Source organism: Petaurus breviceps, unplaced genomic scaffold (assembly GCF_028583685.1).
Source record: "Petaurus breviceps papuanus isolate PSGF00001 unplaced genomic scaffold, PetGlider_PUasm1.0 90721, whole genome shotgun sequence".
Lineage (NCBI taxonomy): Eukaryota > Metazoa > Chordata > Mammalia > Diprotodontia > Petauridae > Petaurus > Petaurus breviceps.
This window is the reverse complement of record NW_027187322.1, coordinates 7,337,991-7,356,849: the sequence shown is the minus strand read 5'-3', so window position 1 is coordinate 7,356,849 and position 18,859 is coordinate 7,337,991. Positions and strand designations below refer to the sequence as shown.

At 51.1% G+C, this 18,859-nt stretch overlaps 1 protein-coding gene across 1 annotated transcript in view; it reads left to right on the top strand.

Annotated features, from left to right (window-relative positions):
* Window positions 1-18,859, top strand: part of SHANK2 (SH3 and multiple ankyrin repeat domains 2) — a 698,541-nt gene that overhangs the window by 31,912 nt on the left and 647,770 nt on the right. Inside the window, exon 2 of the mRNA XM_069066555.1 lies at window positions 13,048-13,116. The gene's annotated coding sequence lies outside the window, so the exon portion shown is untranslated. The remainder of the gene's footprint in view (window positions 1-13,047; window positions 13,117-18,859) is intronic.

Genomic DNA, 18,859 nt, shown 5'->3' with positions numbered 1-18,859 from the left:
CTCTCTCTCTCTCTCTCTCTCTCTGTCTCTCTCTCTGTCTTTGTCTCTCTGTCTCTCTCTTCCTTCTTCCTCTCTCCTCTTTCTCTGTGTTTCTGTCTCTCCTTACTTTGAGGCCAGATCTGCCTCTTTACAACTTCTAATCTTTGCTCCTAATTCTACCCTCTACATTCATGAAGTCCCATCTTTCCCTTGGGTTAGCCCTCCTAAAACAGGCACTCTTCATCATGCTATGAATGAGGTTATCCCTTGGCACCCTTGCCTGGGGTTGGGTTTGTAGGGCCCTGAAAAGGTAGTACAAAGGTATCACCCACTCCAAGTAGTTTGTGTTGCCGTTTAGAGCTCTGGGGGTTTAGTCTTCCTTCTGGTTTTCTGGTTAGTCCCAGTTAGGGATCCCTCAGCTGAGCCCTGCTCTCCGAGGCAGCCCTCCCTTAAGCCTGAATCCCCTATTGTGGCTTGCACTTGTCTCCTGTTCCTCTCTATTTCCTTTCCTCAGGCTGCCACTCTCCTGGGCTGAGCTGCTGAGCTGCTCCTGGTCCTTCATCGTCAAGGCTTATCACCTCCATAAATTATTCCAGCACATGTGGGTCCCCCTGGGTCTCTCCCCACCACACACCTTTTTTTTTCTTCTTGGACTCATTTTACTCTTAATTCACATGTTACCCCTCCGACTCCTTCCTACTGATTCATTTACAAACAGCTCGTCTTCTGACTAGAGCTGAAGCCCCCAGAGCAGAGGCTCCATCTTCCCATCTTCTTGCTGCTGAAGTGCCTGGTGCTTGGAGTCTCTCAGGAGAGCCTGGCTCAGTTGGGTTGGGTTCCACTTGGAACGCCAGCCCCTGGAAACAGAAGCTTGCTTTAACGAGGCCAAGAGGATCCTGTCCTGGCTGGGTGGGGCTGCCTTCTTAGTGCCATTGAGGTTCTGAGGCTGCCTTTAAAGAAAAAATGGCTCATGGGCCTTCCTTTCCAGCTTCTCCAGTGTTGGGAATGAAGCAGCAGCTGCTTACGGTGTGCAGTCCTGTTACTGATGAGGAAGGCATGAGATTGAGTTTTAACATGTCACTGTCTGGGAGTTCACAAATTCATGAGGGGATCCTGCATCAATACAGACAACTATAAAGCTTAGCAACACAGAGAGTTTCAAGGCAGAAAGTTGTTCCTGAGTGGGACATCAGGGAAGGCTTCCTGGAAGAGGTGGCAAGTGAACTGGGTCCCTCCACTCAGCAGGAAAAGAAGACTTATGGTGTGAGCAAAGCCTAGGAGGCAGGAGAGCCCATGGTGTGCTTGAGGATCAGAGCAGACCCATTTGGATGGAGCACAGAGCATGTGGCAATTCCTCTGCATTTAATTTGTTTACATATTTTACCTCTCAAGGGACAGTGTGGTGGAGCAGGCAGAGACTGGATTGGAGTCAGGAAGATCTGGGTTCACATCCTCTCTCAGAAACTCAATAGTTGGGTGACCATGGGCTTAACCTTTGGGGGCCTCAGTTTCCTCACCTGGATAATGAGTGGTTAGGTTTGATGACTTCTAAGTCCCTTCCAATTTAGCCTCTATTTGCCTTCATTCACCGGAGGAGGAAATAGCAACCCATTCCAGTGTCTGCCAAGAGAACTCCCAGGGCCATACTGGTGGGTTATGTTCCCTGGGCTCACAAAGAGTGGGGCATTATTGAATGACTAACCAGCCGCAATGATGCTCCTTTCCAACTAATGATGGCTGAACAACAATAACCCTTTCTGGCTGTAAATCTGCGTTCCTGTGGTCTCCATTGGTCTTGGAAACTGATGGGGTGTGGATTCCCAGATGTGCCCCCAGCAGATAAGGAAGTCAGAAGAAAGTCGGGTTGGGGAGACAGTGAGCTCAGCCTGGGTGGGCAGATTTTTGAGGACCCGGTGGTGTGTCCAGGTGGGGCAGTTGCAAGCAGCTGAGGTCTTGAGATAGAAGAGAGGTCTAGGAAAGACTTAGAGGTCTGGAAGGCATCTGCCTAAGAGGCTTGGTGGTTGGAGATATGGCGGTGAGATGACATAGGAGAGGTGGAGAGGGGAAGGGAGGTGGTATAGACGGATCCTTGGGGAATGCCCGCACTAAGAAATTGAGGAGTGGATGAGGAGTCGGAAAACTGGACGATAATAATGAAAATAGCTAGTGTTTATGATAGCGCTTTAAGGTGTGCCAAGCAATCACCTGGAGAGGTAGATGCTGTAACTACTCCCATCTTACAGTGGGGGAAACTGAGGCTGAGAGAAGTTCAGTGACTTTGCTGGGACCACATAGCTAATAAGTGCCCGAGGCTGGATTTGAACTCAGGACATCTCGAGCCCAGGCTTAGCCCTCTGTCCACTGTGGCTAGCTGCTTCCCAACACGAGGAGAATCCGGGCTCCTCCCATTACAGGCATGTCTCTACGCTATTCTGTGAAACAGAACCAAACGATAGGGAAGACAGAACACTGGCCACACCTTCTAGCAGAGTCCTCAAAGCAGATCAGAAATCTGCTGACTGCTGGTTTTCTTGGCATCAGTGAGAGAGACACACACTTGGACACAAACAAATGCTTTGGGGCTGTGCCGGGCTCAGGGCGCTTGGGCAGCTCGGCTCAAGGTGTTCGGCCAGATCCGATGCTGCTGATTCCCCAGTCCCCCTCCCCTCCCCTCCCCCTTCAGCTTCCCCTTATGCTGCTATTTATCAGGTGTTTGAGCAGCATAAACCTCCTGTTTAAGGGAGGAGGGAGAAGAGAGAGAAACTGCTTATTGTCAGGGTGGTTGGATGGCCAGAGCTCTGGGGAAAAAGGACAATAGCTGAGGCTGAGAAAGGCCAGTGGGAAAGAAAGCTTCATGACCATTACAGAGGGAGGTCCGGGTTTGGGGGATGCCACATATGCAAAGGGTGTTTACAAAGCCTGGCAGGAGTCAGTGATGAACCACTTTGAGTGCCAAGCGGGGGTAATCGGGAGCTGCTAAGGATTATTGAGCTGGGGAGTGATAGGGTAGATTTCTCTTTTACCCTTATTTGGCAGCTGTGTGGGGGATGGTTAGAGAGGGAAGGTGCTGGAGGAAAGATGATCACTTAGGAGGCTCTTAAAAACACAGTAGGAAGGAGATGTGTCCTAGGATTCTAAATCAAGGGCTGGGAGGGGCCTTAGAGACCACAGGCCCCCCTCTTCTTCATTTTGTAGATGAGGAAACTGAGTCTTTGGGAGGTTGAGTGATTTAGCCCAGACTGTAGGGAAGTAGGTGTGGCAGGGGGGTTGCACCGGGCCCTTGGGTTCCAGACCTGGGTGGTGGGTGTCGCAGGGGGGGGCTTGCACTGCGACTCTCTGTCTGGTTCCAGAGCTGAAACTCCTTCTGTAAGAGAGAAGCCTGTCTGGTTCCACCTCACGCTTGTGCCTCCCCTTTTTTGGTCATCCGATTTATCTCATCTGTAGCCGATTCTCCGTAATCATGGGTCTGTTGTTTCCTCCATCAGACTCAGGCCTTCCTGAGGGCAGGGCTGCCGCTGTTGCCTTTCTTTGTGCCTGGCACCCAGAGGTGCTTAATTAATGCTTGCTTCCCGGTGGCTGTCCTGTGCCCTTACATGCAGGGGCATAGCTCTGTGGGAGGGGAGAAGGGGCTGGCCAGAGGGATAATGGGGGCCAGTTATGAGTGCTGAGTAGTGAAGAACATGCCCTGAGCTATGTGACGGGGCCAAATGCTGAGTCCATTGGAACCTTTTGTTTCATTTTCCAGTTGGGTCCAAACCTGTGATTAATAAGGTACCGGGAACTTCCCAAAGAAAATTCCCTCTGCCAATGAAGCTAACACTTACAGGTTTTAGAGGTATCTGGGGATGCTGAGAGGCCAAGTCTAGGGTCAGCCAGCCAGTACATGTCAGGGGGTAGGACTCAAACCCAGGCCCTCCTCACCACAAGACCAGCTTTCTCTCCACCATGCCCTGCTGTCACTAGACACGAGCAGCCCCTATTTCTGTGGCACTTGCAAGGTTTCCAGGTAAGTCCTTATCTACAGAGATCACCCCTCCCCTCACCCCAGCCCCCAGCTGCTTTCTCTTAGCTCTTAGGAGACTTTGAGCCGCCATTTTGTATCCTTATTCAGAAGCTGAGGCAAATCACGGGGGGCTTCTCACTTTTCTGTTGGGTACCTTTCTCCAGAGCCTGCTTCTGCCAAGGCAGGGGGCATTTCTGGCTCCAGTTAATTAAACTTTCAGCAAAGGGCTCTGTGGGAAGGCAGCCCTCACTGTGAGGAAATGCAGCAGACCGTGTGGTTCAGCCCTGGGTGATTATTGGTCTTCGGTGGTAAAGCAAACCTTGTAGGAGAAGATCCTTAATTTACAAAGGAGAAGCCAAGTGCTTGCTGGGGGCCTGGGGACATGAAGAGGGCAGCTGAGGGGGCCGAGCTGTGCCACAGATGCTGCCAGTCAGCGCATCTGGCCTGGGATGAAGCCCGGCCTTGCTTCTCCACCTTTTCTGCCCGTTCCACTCTTCCCAACTGCCCGGGCCCATCCTCTCAGCCAGTTCCAGCAGGAGAGCAAAAGCTGTCCTAGCCCCTCAGGAAGATGCCATCCGCTGCTGGCAAGGCTTTCCCCACTGCAGGAGACCAAGCCCCCTAGGTGGGCTTGGAACAAGGATAGAGCCGGAAGGAGACAGAGAAGACCTCTGTTAAGTACTTCCTGTAAGGAAGCCAGATGGTCCCTGGCCTCAGGCAGAAGGAAACTCACACTGGGTGCCCAACATCAGCCCAGCCGGGTGGCCAGGGCTGAAGCCCTGTCTGAGGACGAGGGATGGAGAGAAGGGGCACCAGAGGTGGGCGTCTGTCCAGGGAGGCAGGTGTGTGTCGGGTGGGCACCAGAAGTCAGGTGACTTGTCCAAGGCCACAGAGGCAGGGTTGACACCCCTCCCCCCATTTCTGCAGCCAATCCAAAGGCTTTCTGGGTAGCATCCATAATAGTCCATAATAGAGACATTAAAGCAATCAGCATCGAAGGAAGCTGAGAATTACCTTGGGACACAAGAATCTCGAGTTCAAAGGAGAAGATAGCTATTAAAAGATGAAATAAAGGGGTGGGGAGACCCCTGCATCAGGGCGTTATTGGCCACATGGAAGGAGCCGGCTCTCCGGCTTCCCTGAGCAGGATTTCTAAGCTCTCTCCTCCTTTGGATCCACAGCAGCTGTCAGGGCTCTAAGAAGGACAGATTGTAGGTCTCACATCGGTTCTAAATAAATTCCTTTCCATAGGATTTATATGAAGCTGATTTATTTTATGAGGCTGCCCAGGGCAGTGGGGAGGCTGGCTTTGGAGGCCAAGGACCTGTGGTGAACTTGGACAGTGGCTTCTCCTCATCTCTACAATGGGAAGTGGCATCTGGCCCATCGATCTCCGCAGGTCCCTAGGCTCTGAGGTGGAAGCAATATGGAATGAAGGTCCTTTTCCGTGGTGTATTCGTACCTTCCTTGTGCTAAAAAAGAGGGTCATAGAATAAAGCTAGAAAGGCCTCAGGAGTCACCCAGCCCCATTCCCTCGCTTTACAGATGGGGAGACTTGGGGGGGACGAGGGATGGAGAGAAGGGGCACCAGAGGTGGGCATCTGTCCAGGGAGGCAGGTGTGTGTCGGGTGGGAGGGGGGGCACCAGAAGTCAGGTGACTTGTCCAAGGCCACAGAGGCAGGGTTGACACCCCTCCCCCTCTTCCTCAAGCAGGAGCTGTCCCAGCCCTTTTACTTTGGCTCCTGATGAGTCGCTTTTTCATCTCTGTTATAATGGAGCTTCTCAGCAGTGATGTGTCATAGTGGTCTTCACTGTGCAGATTGCAGCCCCTTTGTGACTAAGAGGCCTCTGGGAGGTGTCTTGGAGAGGGCCTTGGACTTGGTCCTCAGGAAGCTCTGAGTGTGAATGCTGCCTCTAGTGGCCTCTCTGGGCCTCAGTTTCCTCATTTGTAAATTGAAGGAGGTTGGATTCGGTGACCTTTGAAGTGTCTTTCATCAGTGATCTGTGATGTCTGACATGGTCTTTAGGAGCTGCTCAGGCTGGAAATAATCCTTTTCTAAAGTCACGTCTGGGCCTAGACTCTCCAAATTTAGCTTGACTGGTGTTCCAACGGCACACATCGCCAGGACCCCATCTGAGAACCCTTTGGGCTCTGAAAGGCCTACATGCCCAGCATAGAAGAGCATAGGTCCACAGCTGCTGCATGCCCCAGGAAGCCTCTGAGCGGGGTGCTGGCTTTTGGGGGGCATTAGACAAGGGATGCAGGCTGGAAGGTTGGGCATCAGATTGCTTAGTGCTGGATCCATGCCCTCTGAGGCACGGCCATCTCTCACCAGGTCATTAAACGGCTGCTGTGCAGCCCTGAGTGACTTCTCACCCTGGGGGTAAAAGCTGATGCATTCCCAACTACTGGGTCCCAAAGTCCACACTGCACTGACCTCTCACTTTGTCCCCAGCATCTATGGGTTGATAATTCTGGACCGCCACAGCTGCTGGTCATCTGGAAGCCCTCCAGCTGACGGCTGGTCAGGCCTGCCCTGGGGCTAAAACCTCACCACGGTGCTGGGCTCAGCTCCCAGAGTGCTGCACTGGCCGATTCCTGCTGGGCTGTCCTTAGCCGGAGGTTAGCTTCTCTGTGTCATTTTGTGGGTTCTTGTAGTAGCAAGCACCCCAAGTGTCCTCAGGGTTTGCTGCCAACACAGGTTCTTAGATCTGCTTTGTTAAAGGAAAGCAACTCAAAATGGGCTAACAAGCTTACTTTAATCAGTCAAACATGTATCATTTACCTCATTCAGGGGAAAAAGGTCAGCACCCTGAACTTCAAAGCATACAGGCAGAATTATCAAGACAGAAACAGATCAAGTAGACAGCTTTCCAAACTGTCCAACCATTACATCCATACCAAATCAACATCTGGGTTTCAACATCTGGGTTTTTCAAAGCCAGGGGGCTCTGGACAACAGCTTCCCAGAATCCAGATCAAATCACAGAACACTTCTCAAAGTGAGCCCCAAAACAAAGCCTCACATCAGGGCTTATATAGCCTTCTCCTGGCTCAGAGAATGTAACAACCTTATTGACCCACTGGCCAATCAAGAAGTATCTACTGAAAAACAAGCCTCCCACCCCAGGCTTCAGGTGCATTTTAGCCTAGGGGCAGGGAAGATCTTTAAAATTTACATTCCCATTACAGTTCTGTAGCTCCAATGTTTGTTCAGAGTCCCCTTTTACATGGATTGGGGGTGGTGAGAGCCGGAGCCAGGGGCAGGTCCTGTTTCTGCTCTGACATCTTGACTCCACCTTGCTCACAATTTCAATAGTCAATCCAAACAAGTCCACACACTGGTTCCATTTGACATATGTATGCCTCGTTCTGTACCCACAGTCCACCACCTGCCATGCAGAGGTGGGTTGCGCTCTCCCCCCAGCCTTCTGCCGGTCCCAGCCTGAGTCCTTGCAGTCATTACAGCCGTCAGGTGGGTGACTGGTGGTCCCGGTTCACCTTACTTTACTTTCCTCTCCTTCATTTTTCCGCAGTTTGCCAGGTTTCTCAGAATTCTTCGTGTCCACCTGTCTCAGGGCGCTCCAGCGTGTCCCCTGACATTCTTCATACACGATTTCCTCATGGTTCTGCTGCGGGTGGCAGCGGCTTTCCCCCAGGCCTGTGCTCCTGCAGGGCCCTGCCCCTGGCCCAGCTGTGCAGGATGGAGATGGGGTATCTCTGTCTTAGGGTAGACTCGTGCTTCATCTCTGACATCTCGGGGCTTGGGCCTTGTCACCCTATTTCTGGTCCCAAGGACACGCCTGTGTGGCTTGCTCCAGGTGAGCGCCAGTGGGGTGGCTGCCTTCCCACAGCCGCAGAAGCCTTGGCTATCTCAGTTTTTGCTCATCTTTCTCAGTGTGATGGCTTGGGGGAGCTTGGGGAATTCTTTATTTAGCCCCCTCCCTCCCCCGGGTTAATTGGAGCTGTCTTCCTGGCTTGGATTTCCCCTTTTAAAATTGTTGGCGTGTGGTTAAGTCCCAGCTTTGGTACTGGCCCATTAGGAGAGAAGCTCTCTGCAAAGACTTCCCAAACTGACCACTTTGCTTCTAGTCCTTGGTTTTCTAGATCAATCTAATTATTTTCTAGAGCAAGGTCTAAGATTTTGTTTGTGTAGTTCAGTCATTTCAGTCATGTCTGATTCTTCTTGAGCCATTTGGGGTTTTCTTGTCAGGACCCTGGAGGGGTTTGCCATTTTCTTCTCCAGCTCATTTTACAGATAAGGAGACTGAGGCACACTGAGGCAGATGCCCTGTCCCTAGGAAAGTGCAGGGGACAAATCCTGCCAAAAGTTGGGACCTCAGGAAGAACAACTGTTTGTTTGTTTTTTTAAAGCAATTGGGGTTAAGTAACTTGCTCAAGGTTACACAGCTAGTTATTTTGTGTGGGTGTGTGGGTGCTGAGGTGAGAACCAATCCTGGGTCTCCCAACTCTGGGGCTGGCACTCTTACTCACTGCACCACCTGGCTGCCCCAGAACAACTGTTTTTATGTGACTAGAAAGTTAAAGGGTTACAGAAGCATTAATTAGGGCAGCCCAAGGCTGTTGATGGTCCTTCTGCATGTGCAAGGCTAGGCCGGCCCTCAGCCCCCTTGGCACATGCTGGTGGGTGAGGTCTGCTGACCATCCCCTAAATGGTAGAAAGAGCCCTGGACTGGGACTCTCCTAGCTGGCTAGGTAGTAGTATGATTGCTATTTTACAGATGAGGAAACTGAGGTAAGCAGATTAAGTGACCTACCAAGACCATCCCCAGAGCCAGTAAATGTCTGAAGCAGGATTTGAACTCAGAGCTTCCTGACACCCTCCAAGTCCAGTATTCTGTCCACTACACCACTTCTCCTATTATATCAGACACTTAAGGGTAAGGAAGGCAAAAAAGGAAAATAGAGCCTGTATATTAATTAAGGGCATGCCAATGACTTGATGCCCCAGTGTGTGTGGGGTGGGAGAGGGCTTCTTGGAGGGCCTGAGCCTGAGCTGAGGCTTTAAGGAAGCTCCAGATCCTGAGGGACCAGGTAGGGGTGGGGAACATGTGGCCTTGAGGCTACCTGCCTCTAGGTCCTCAAATGCAGCCCTTGTGCATCCAGACTGCACAGAACAAATCCCTTTATAAATGACTTTGTTCTGTAAAACTTGGACTCAGTCAGAAGGCTGCACCTGAGGAACTAGAAGGCAACAGGAAGGTTCCCCACCCCCAGGCCAAGGTGTGGCAGGTGGGAGATGGAATCCTGATATCCCAGAGGCCAGAGGAGCTTTCCTGGAATAGAGAGTGTCTGTTAACACTTGTGGACTCTGTGGCCTCATGGCCTTGTGGAGGGGGAAATGGCCCTTTGCAAACTTCCCAAGGCTCTGGGAATGGGAAGAGCCATTTTTGTCTCTGCTGAGCAGAGTCTGGGTATCTCAAGGAGCCAGACCCTTGGAGGCCAGGGCAGAGACCTGGCCCCTCCGAGCTGGGGGACGCTGGCCTAGCCTCTACCTCCCTGTCTGCTTCTAGGCTCAGAGAGGGCGTTAATGGTGCTCTGGTGATTGGCAGGGCAAGGTCACCCTGGGGATCCATTGGAATCCTCATAGAGCAGGGACGGTGAGGCTTGGCTCCTGCTCTCCTGGAGTGTGGGGGTGGGGTGGTTCTCTTTGTTCTGGGCTCTTCTCTGGCTGGAAACTCTGCCAGGCCTGAACTTAGTGGGAGAAGAGGGAGGGAGGCAGGTTGACCAATCTGACATTATTTTTAGGGCCTGGCATTAACTCTTTGCACTGGGCTTTGTTGGCCTGAGATGAACAGTCTGATGTGGTGCTGGTGGGGGGCTGTCAGGGGGCAGAGGATCCCTCATTTCTCCCTGTGGACACCCTTTACCTCAGGTGTGTCTTGGTGGGTTGAGTTATGGGCTAAAATGCCACCTAGCCCCAGGGTGGGTGTTAATTGGAGGTGGAATTTTGTCTGGCAGCCTTGGAGTAACCCACATTGGGGGGCCGACGCTCCTCCTAAGGGGCTATTTTCTAGAAACCCAGAGACTTATGTAGGCCTACTTGACACATTTTAATTAGGAGCCAAGGGCACCCATCTTCCCCAGGTGAATTATAGGTCTGGAACTCCAACTGTGCCAGGCAGTTGTCTGAAGGGGAGAGCTAAAGAGGGTGAATTTGGAGGTGAGCCCTCATGTCTCCTCTGGACCCCAGGACTCAGGGCTGAAAGGGTCAGAGAGCTCGGGCACCTCAAAGGGCAGAGGAGGACAGAGGCCTCCAGAGAGATGAGAGACTTAGCCAGGGTCACCTGGGCCTCTAGGAGCAGCGCCTGGATTGGGATCCTCACCCCCAGTCTGGCTTCCTTGGCTCTCTTTCCTGTTCCTGCTATGGCAGGTCCTGGTCCCCAGAGATCGTTGCCTCACTCGATTCCCCCAGAGCCCCGCCACAGCTCACGCCCCCATTTTCTTTTCCCTGGGCCCATAAGCACAGAAACCAGATGGCTTTTCTGGTGCCAATGAGACAATGCGCTGATTCTGCAGAATGTGCTCCAGAAAGGCATGGCAGGGGAGGGGTGGGGATGTGGGGCCCTATTCTGGCCAGGGGGAGTAGGTCGCAGGGCCAGAGCTCAGGAGCCCTGAGGGATCCCGGAGGCCAGCTAGGCCACTCTCCTCACTTTACTGATGGGGAGAGACCAGAGAAGGGCAATGGTCTGCCTGAGGTCTCACAGCTACCATGTAGCAGAGGTGGGATTTGAACTCAGGGCCCCAGATTCCTGCTTCAGCGATTTCTACTGTGTCATGCCTCTTTACAGGCAGCAATAAATATGCCTTCAGGCAAGAGACAAAATTATTTGTTTTTCCCTATGGATGAGAAGAACATTCTCTCCTGTTCCCCCAAGTAATCCTGGCCAGACCACAGGAAGATGACAGGGTATTTCTGCCTGGCTTCTTTCTCAGGAGAGCTCAGGGAGCATCCTGGGACATGGAAGACAAGGTCGATATCAAATGGTCAGTGAGTGAATGGGCACCAAGCCTTTATTAAGCACCCACTCTGTTTCAGACCCTGTGCCAAGTACTGGGGGTACAAAGAATGGTAAAAGCCAGTCCGTGCTCCCCAGGAGCCCATAGGCTCCTGCCCTGACTCCCTCATCTCATCAGAAATCAGCAAGACAAAGGCATTTGTTTTTTATTTTGTTTTATTTTTTTAAAGTGAATTTATTTATTTAGTTTTCAACATTTGTTTCCGTAAGTTTTCAATTTTCTTTCCCTCCTTCCACCCCTACCTCCCCAGTACAGCGTGCAATCTGATATAGGCTCTACACACACACTCCTATTAAATGTGTTTTCACATTTGTCGTGTTGTATAGAAGAATTAGAATGACTGGGAGGAGCCATGAGAAAGAAAAAAACAAAACAAAAAAGAAAACCGTTGGCTTCACTCTGCATTCAGACTCTGAAGTTCTTTCTCTGGATGTGGTGGCATTTTCATCATGTGTCCTTTGGAATTGTTCTAGGTCCTTGCATTGCTGAGAAGGGCTGAGTCTATCAAAGTCCCACACTGACTGTCACTGTATACAGTGTCCTTCTGGTTCTGCTCACTTCACTCAGCATCAGTCTGTATACGTCTTTCCAGGTTTCTCTGAAGTCTGCCTGCTCATCACTTTTTATGGTACCATAATATTCCATCACATTCATTTCCTGCAACTTGTTCAGCCACTTTTCAACTGATGGGCATCCTCTCACTGTCCAGTTCTTGGCCCCCACAGAAAGAGCTACTACGAATATATTTGTTCACATGGGTCCTTTTCCCTTTTTTATGTTCTCTTTGGGATACAGCCCTAGAAGCAGTATTGCTGGTTCAAAGGGCAAGAACGTTTTTATAGCCCTTGTTCTCAGAATGGTTGCACCAGCTCACAGCTCCACCAACAATGAATTCAGTTCCAGCTCTCCCACATCTCCAGCATTTATCGTTTTCCCGTTTTGTCATGTTAGCCAATCTGAAAGGAGCGATGTGGTACCTCGGAGTTGTTTTGATTTACATCTGTCTAATCAATAGTGATTTTAGGGCATTTTTTCATTTGGTTAAAAATAGCTTTAATTTCTTTCTCTGAAAACTCCCTGTGCATGTCCTTTAACCATTTCTCAATTGAGGCATGACTTGTATTCTAATAGATTTGACTCAGTTCTCTGTATATTTTAGCAATGAGGCCTTTATCAGAGACACTGGTTGTAAAAATTCTTTCCCAGTTTTCTGTTTCTCTCTTAGCCTTGACCGCCTTGGCTTTGTGCAAAACTTTTCCATGTAACGTAATCAGAATTTCCCATTTCTTTTTTTTTTTTTTAAGCAATCGGGGTTAAGTAACTTGCTCAAGGTTACACGGCCAGTTATTTCTGGGTGTGGTGCTGAGTATCTGAGCCCGGATTTGATCCAGGTCATCCCAACACTGGAACCGGCGCTCTTACTCACTGAGCCACCTGGCCACCCCTAAGCAATTGGGGTTAAGTAAGTTGCTCAAGGTTACACGGCCAGGTGTTTCTGGGTGGGTGCTAAGTGTCTGAGCCTGCAATTCGATCTTCAGGTCTTCCCAACACTGGAGCTGGTGCTCTTACTCGCTGTGCTGCCTGGCCGCCCCAGAATTTCCCATTTCTGCATTTCATCATGTTCTCTGTGTCTCTTTTGGTCACAGATTCCTCCATGCTCCGTAAATCTGACAGATGAACTATTCCCTGCTCCCCTGACTTGTTTATAGTATCAGCCTGACAGGCATTTCTTGACAAGGACAAGGTAGAAGAAGCTCAGATCGTTGTTTGAGATGACAAAATTCTGGCTGAAACATATGGGTTGTTAACAGGAAGCTAGGGTTGGAGCTCTTCCCTTCCTAAGAATGCAGTCCAGATGCTTGGGGTCAATGCCGACGGATACAATTGTGTTTCCCCTTGTTGACCAAGGTGTCCCTGGGCAGCACCGGGGAGGGTACTAGCCTCTGAACCTGACAAAGGGCCAAGCTGGGGATACTGATGGTCTCTTTCCATGCTCACCCCCTCTCACCTGTGTTTTCTCCAACAGGGCGCTGGATTCGAGGGGATCGGGGAGAGCCTGACTCGGTGACTGTGTCCGGCCACTTTCTGCTTCCAGGTAAGTGCTGATAATGCCCCTCCTACTCTCTGAGCTCACATGTGGAAAGTCACTTGGGGAAGGTGCCCGAGGCCCTGTGCTGGGTCTTCTCTGGATGACACAGATGAAGTGACTGATCCATCAGGCAGCAAGAATTTATTAAGTGCCTGCTGTATGCTGTATACTGTGCTCAGTAGGCACCATGGGGGATATAAAGACAGTGACCCAGGCCCTGCCCTCAATGAGCTTACATTCTATCAGCACATAAAAATATACCTGCAGAAAGTATACAAGATGCAGGCACGGAGCTTTGGGGTTTTCTTTTTGGCTAAGGAGCTGCTAGGCAAGGGGAGGCCTTTCCCCCAGTACAAAGACCATGAGCTCAGCTTCCTAGGAGACACAGAGGAGGGAAGGGATTCTAGGTGGGAGAGACAGCCATTGCAAAGGTGTGGAGGTGGGAGATGTGTGTCCTTTAGGAGAAATCGGAAGGACCCAGGGAAGCCTGGGGGTGTTGAGCATGACAAGTTTCCCTGGAGAAACCCCGTAGTCTGAGACAAGCTGTTGTCAGGAGGCGGCTCTGTCCAAAGCGACCGTCAGCTGTCCGTCAGCCACCAGTTTTGGTCTCCTCTGTGAGACTGGGGGCTCCATGAGGGCAGGGCTTGTTGGGCCTTCCTTTCTATCTAATACTTAGCTCAGTGCCTGGTACTTGATACATGCTTATTGTCTGAGTGACTGACTTTCAGAAAATTCCCATGGGCCTTGAAGGAGCCTTGGAGGGACCCAAGCAGCTGTGCAGGCATGGACTTGCCTTAGCTGGGGAGGCCGTTGTGCTCCCAGACTGTGATTTGGGAGCAAGGGATAGACTCACAGCTTTAGAGCTGGGGTTGGAAGGAGGAACCTCAGAGATCATGTGGTGTGATCTGTTTGTTTTACAAATGAGGAAACTGAGGCCTAGAGAGGGTAGGGGCCTGGCCAAGTCCTTTAGCTGGGGGATAGCAGAGGTTTAGTGGAGAGAGCTTTGGGTTTGGAGTCAGAAGACCTTTGGCCAAGCCATTTCACCTCAGTGCCTTGGTTTCCCCATCTGTAAAAATGGAGAGAATTCCTATTCCCCTTCCCTTCCCGGGTTGTGGGAGCATTCTTGAGGGTCTGAGATCTAGCCCTGGAAGAGACTCGAGAGGTTTTCTTGTTCAAGCCTTTCATGTTACAGAAGGTTAATGAACTTGCCCACTGTGCCAAGCAGCTCCCCTGTTTCTTTATGTTCCCAAATAAGCTGGTGCCCACCAAGCTGGCACTTGGTACATGCTGGCATGGCAGAGGGCTGAGCTTGGCGGTCCAGGACTCCTCCCCCCGTCACTCAGCCTCCGCTGTCCTGGCTTTGCCGCCCCGGGCAGTGATGGCCACTGGCATCCCCGTCTGCAGGTCCTCTGTCCTTCCTGCTGGCTTTCTATGTTCCCTCTTCTTTTCCAAGTCCACAGGATGGGACAAGATGGGCTCCATCTTTGCTCCCCTTTCCCTCCACCTTCTTCCATTTGGGATCCTCTTGGAGGCATGGAACGTCTCTCTCTCGCTGGGCTCCCTCCCTCCTCAGGTGGCCGTGCTCAGCAGACACTGCTTGTCCCCTTCTGGGCTCCTGGCCCTGCCAGCTAACTCTCCTCTGCCAGCCTCCCTTGGTTCTTGCTTGGGAGAATAATGCCTGCCTGTCCCTAATGAGAGAGGCCTTGAATGGCATTCTGAAGCATCTGGTTACAGGACTGAGCCCAGAGATAACAATCAGCATTCCCGGCACTGAGAGAGAGAGCACAGCAATGCTCACGTTTCTACAGCATGTTTTTCTCCCAACTCCTCCCCAAACTTCCTTCTCATTATCAAATGAGACGGTAGAAAGTGCTCGGTGCAGGACCTGGCATGCAGGGGTGCTTCAGAAATGCTCTTTCCTTCCCCCACACCTCTCTGAGGAGGAAAGCGAATGCCTTGTTGCCAGCTTAAAAATGAATGAACGGAGTGGTAAAGTGGCTTGTCCAGAGTCGCACAGCCAGGGAACTTCAAAGGATGCCCAGCCACTCTCCTGCCGCTAAATTCTGCAGTGTCCCTGGCCCTGCCTCCTCTCAGTGGAACTGCTCTCAGATGGTGCTGGTTCCGAGGCTGCTGGGATTCATGGCCTGAGGGATGAGGCCAGGGGAAAACCCAAAACCCACCTGCTTGGCCTGGCTGAGAGTCTTCTGCTTGAGGCAGGAAAGGGCTTCTGTGCTGCCCAGAGAGATGCCTGTGTCTGAGAGGCGAAAAGAGTGTGTCTACTCTTTGTAAAAAATCCTTTGAAAAATAGATCTTGTTGTTTCACCTCCTAATTGCTTCCTAATAACCACAATCCTTCAATATCTTCACTCACATGTCTGCATTTCTATTTTTTAAGGAATTAATCTGTATTGGCTTCAAGTTAAGCCCTGTAGCAGTATGAGGCATGCCCTCTTCTGCCCCTGTAGCCCACCACCTTTCCTACCAAATGGAAGTAGCTGTGTTTCTTGGTCAGTCCTCTGGGACTCACACATCATCATTTAGATGGCTGTGGGTATCGTGGCCTCCATTTTTCTAGTTCTGCTGATTTCACTCAGCACCAGTTCATCTAGGTCTTCTTGGATTTCTCAGAATTCCTTCTGTTCAAAAGATCGCAGAGCTAGATCTGGAAGGAAGCTTAGAGATCATCTCCTTCCAGCCCCCTCATTGTTTCAGGTGGGGAAACTGAGGCCCAGAGAAAGTTCTGTGGCTCCCCAGAGGTTTCCGGATTCAGATGTGGGTCCCATGATTTCAGATCCAGTACTGGCACACAGTAAATGCTGATAGATTGATTTTGGTCTTTGACCTTTTGGGGATATCTGCCAAGTCGCAGGATCCCTGAGTCCAAGGATGTGAATGACGTCCTGACCTCACTCCACAATCCCAGGCAGATTTATTCCTCCCCATTGTCAGAGTGCCCCCCGGACCCGCCAGCATGGCACCAGAGTGTGCCTGTTTTCTCACAGCCCTGCCAGCGAACTCTCTGTCTGTCTTCTATCGTCTTTGTGGTTACTAGTGACTTGGCACTTTTTCTTCACATGATGTTGATAGCTTCTGTTTCTGGTTTGAAAACGTTTCATAGACTTTGACCACTTCTGTGCTGAGGACACGTTCATACTACATCAGTTCTGGGTCACTTCCCTATAGATTTTGAAGGTCGGATGTTTATTAGGGCTGCTTAGGGCAAAGCTGGGCTGGTTGGCTCTTTATGCCTCCTTTTCGTAGTGTTAATAAGCTTGCCGATGTGCTTTCTAAGGACGCACCAGATAGAAGAAAGGAGACACAAGATGGTGGTGTTGGGCACTTCCCCATCTAGGCCTTAGGTGTTGGATAAGACCACCTGTAATGCCCCTTCTTAGTCTGACTCATAAGGAATATTTTGTTTTTCAGAAAGCAGAGCTGACCTTGTTGGTTGCCCAAGACTGCCATTTTGTTTTTCTTGGTCTCCAATTTCTTCCAGCACACCAATGAGTTTTGAGAACACATGGTGTTTTGGCTGTCCAGAGCCCCAGGATAATTGGAAGGCCCTAAGTCTGAGCATGAAATTGATTTTTGGAAATCTCCTGGCCCTAGCTGCTTCTGGGCATGTCCATTGGGTAATTTGGCTTCTCTGGGTCCCTTGGAGGGGAGTGAGGCCCAGAGTGGGAACATGTTATTTAGAGCCGGGAGGGGCCTCCCTTTGGGGGAAGTGACTTCCCCACAGTCCTAGAGATATTAATAAGGGGCAGAGCCTGGCCTTGAAGGCAGCCTAGTACAGTGGGATAAGCCCTCACCTTGCTGTGTAAGCACCTTGGCTCCCAGTGTAAATACCTTGGATCAGTCACCTTGTCCTCAGTTTCCCCATCTGTAAAATGGGGGCAGTCTAGATGGTCTCCAAGGCCCTTTTTCACTCTCAGCCTATGTATGACACCATGAATGCTAACCCAGGCCTCTCAGAGTTGCACTGCCACGATTAGCAGCAAAGCTCTCTGGCCTTCATTTGTTTTCCTTCATGGGCCGGTTCTGAGGAGCTGTGGGGTAAGCCTTATGCTGGGCTCCATGCACTTTACTAAGCACAGAGCGCCATGCCAACATGACCCGCTGCTGTTGTGACTGGAAAATCCTTTAGGTGCCTTTTCAGGGGGTTGGGACAGAAAGAACCTGGGGCAGGGCTGACGTCTGGGATATGTGCCCTTCTCTGGCCTCTTGCCTGGGTCGAGGCTGCCCTTGCTAATGACCGTTCACATTGACCACATCATGTACTGTCCACCCATGGCCTTTGAACTCCTCGGTCAAGCCTGGTACAGAGTGGGCTCTCCTATCCCCCCTCACAGAGATGAAATCTAGAGCTTAGAGAGACTCCATGTGTTTCTTGGGGCCACACAGCCAGTACCTGTCTGAGGCAGGATACAAACCCAGGCCTGCCAGACTCCAGGTACAGGACAGCAGATATTCACCATGCCTGCTGGCCATGGGGCTTGGGACAGAGGAATCACAAGGGGAACGAGAGGTGAGGCTTCTGGGGATCCATGGAGCCCCCACTCTGTGCCCTGGGAGCGGGCTGTACTCCTCCCTGCTGCTCAATGTGGAAAGCCCTCTGCACTTGCGTCTGAAGAGGAGGCTCAGATCCCAGCTCTGTCCTCTACTGCCTCCGTGACCCTGGACTAGTCATTTTACCTCGGAGTCCTAGTTCTCAGACTCGGTGACCTGCCAAGCCCCTTCCAGCTAGAAGAGTCACGGGTTTATCTGAGTCATTGCCCTTCTGCTTGTCATCTTTATTAATCCTGAGAGCAGCTGACGTCGGCAGAACATGTGAGAAGTTCTAAGTTCTCTTACTGTCATTTATCTCATTTCCACCTGGTAATGAAGGAGCCAGGAAGGTCAGGACGAAGGGGCACAGAAGCCTCAGCTTCCAGATGGGCCTTGGGGCTCCTTGGGGAAACTGAGGGGAGTGAGTCCCTCAAAGTCTCCCTTGTTGGGGTGGCAGACCTCACCTTTGGCACTGGCTGGCTAAGAGACCTTGTCTGAGCCATTTGACTTCTGGGTCGCATGTTCGCCCTCGGCACTTGATGGCCTTAGCACCTTTTCAGCACCAAGTCTATGCCTCTCACTCCAAACCACATTAGGACAATAAGTCCTATTTATTCCCATTTTACAGATGTGGACACTGAGGCTCTGTCTAGGGTCACAGAACTCAGGATGTCTGTGGCGGGATTCAGACCTCCTTCCCCCAGCTGCAGGTCCAGTGAGGGTGACCAAAGCAGCTCTTCCTCCCTGCCACACCTCAGATGCTGGAGGGTTAAGTTCTAAGTCTGGGAGGCTTGACTGAATCAAGATTATCCCATTATCTTAATTTGTATGTAATTTATTAGGCAGGCAGCTTGATTGAGGACTCTGAGCTCTCTTTAATTGAGAATTTCCCTTTCTTATGCCCTTGATTAGATGGCTGTGAGTTGCCTCGTTTGCCTCCCCAAGTGTTTCTTCATGAGTCTCTACCTCTTCTCTGTGAACCCCAGAAGCTGGAGGCCAGGTTCCCCATAGCCGAGTTAGCATGGCAGCCCCAGAGGTCTGGGACTCACCAACTGCTGTTTCACTCTAAATGGCCGTGGGTGGCTTGTCCAGTGGAGAACCAGTCACCTCTTTGACCTCTAAATGTCCTACTGAACAGCCTCATGAAAGCAGGGGTGCCACCACCTCCTCAAGGCTCCTTGGGACTCTGTACATGGGCTTGAGC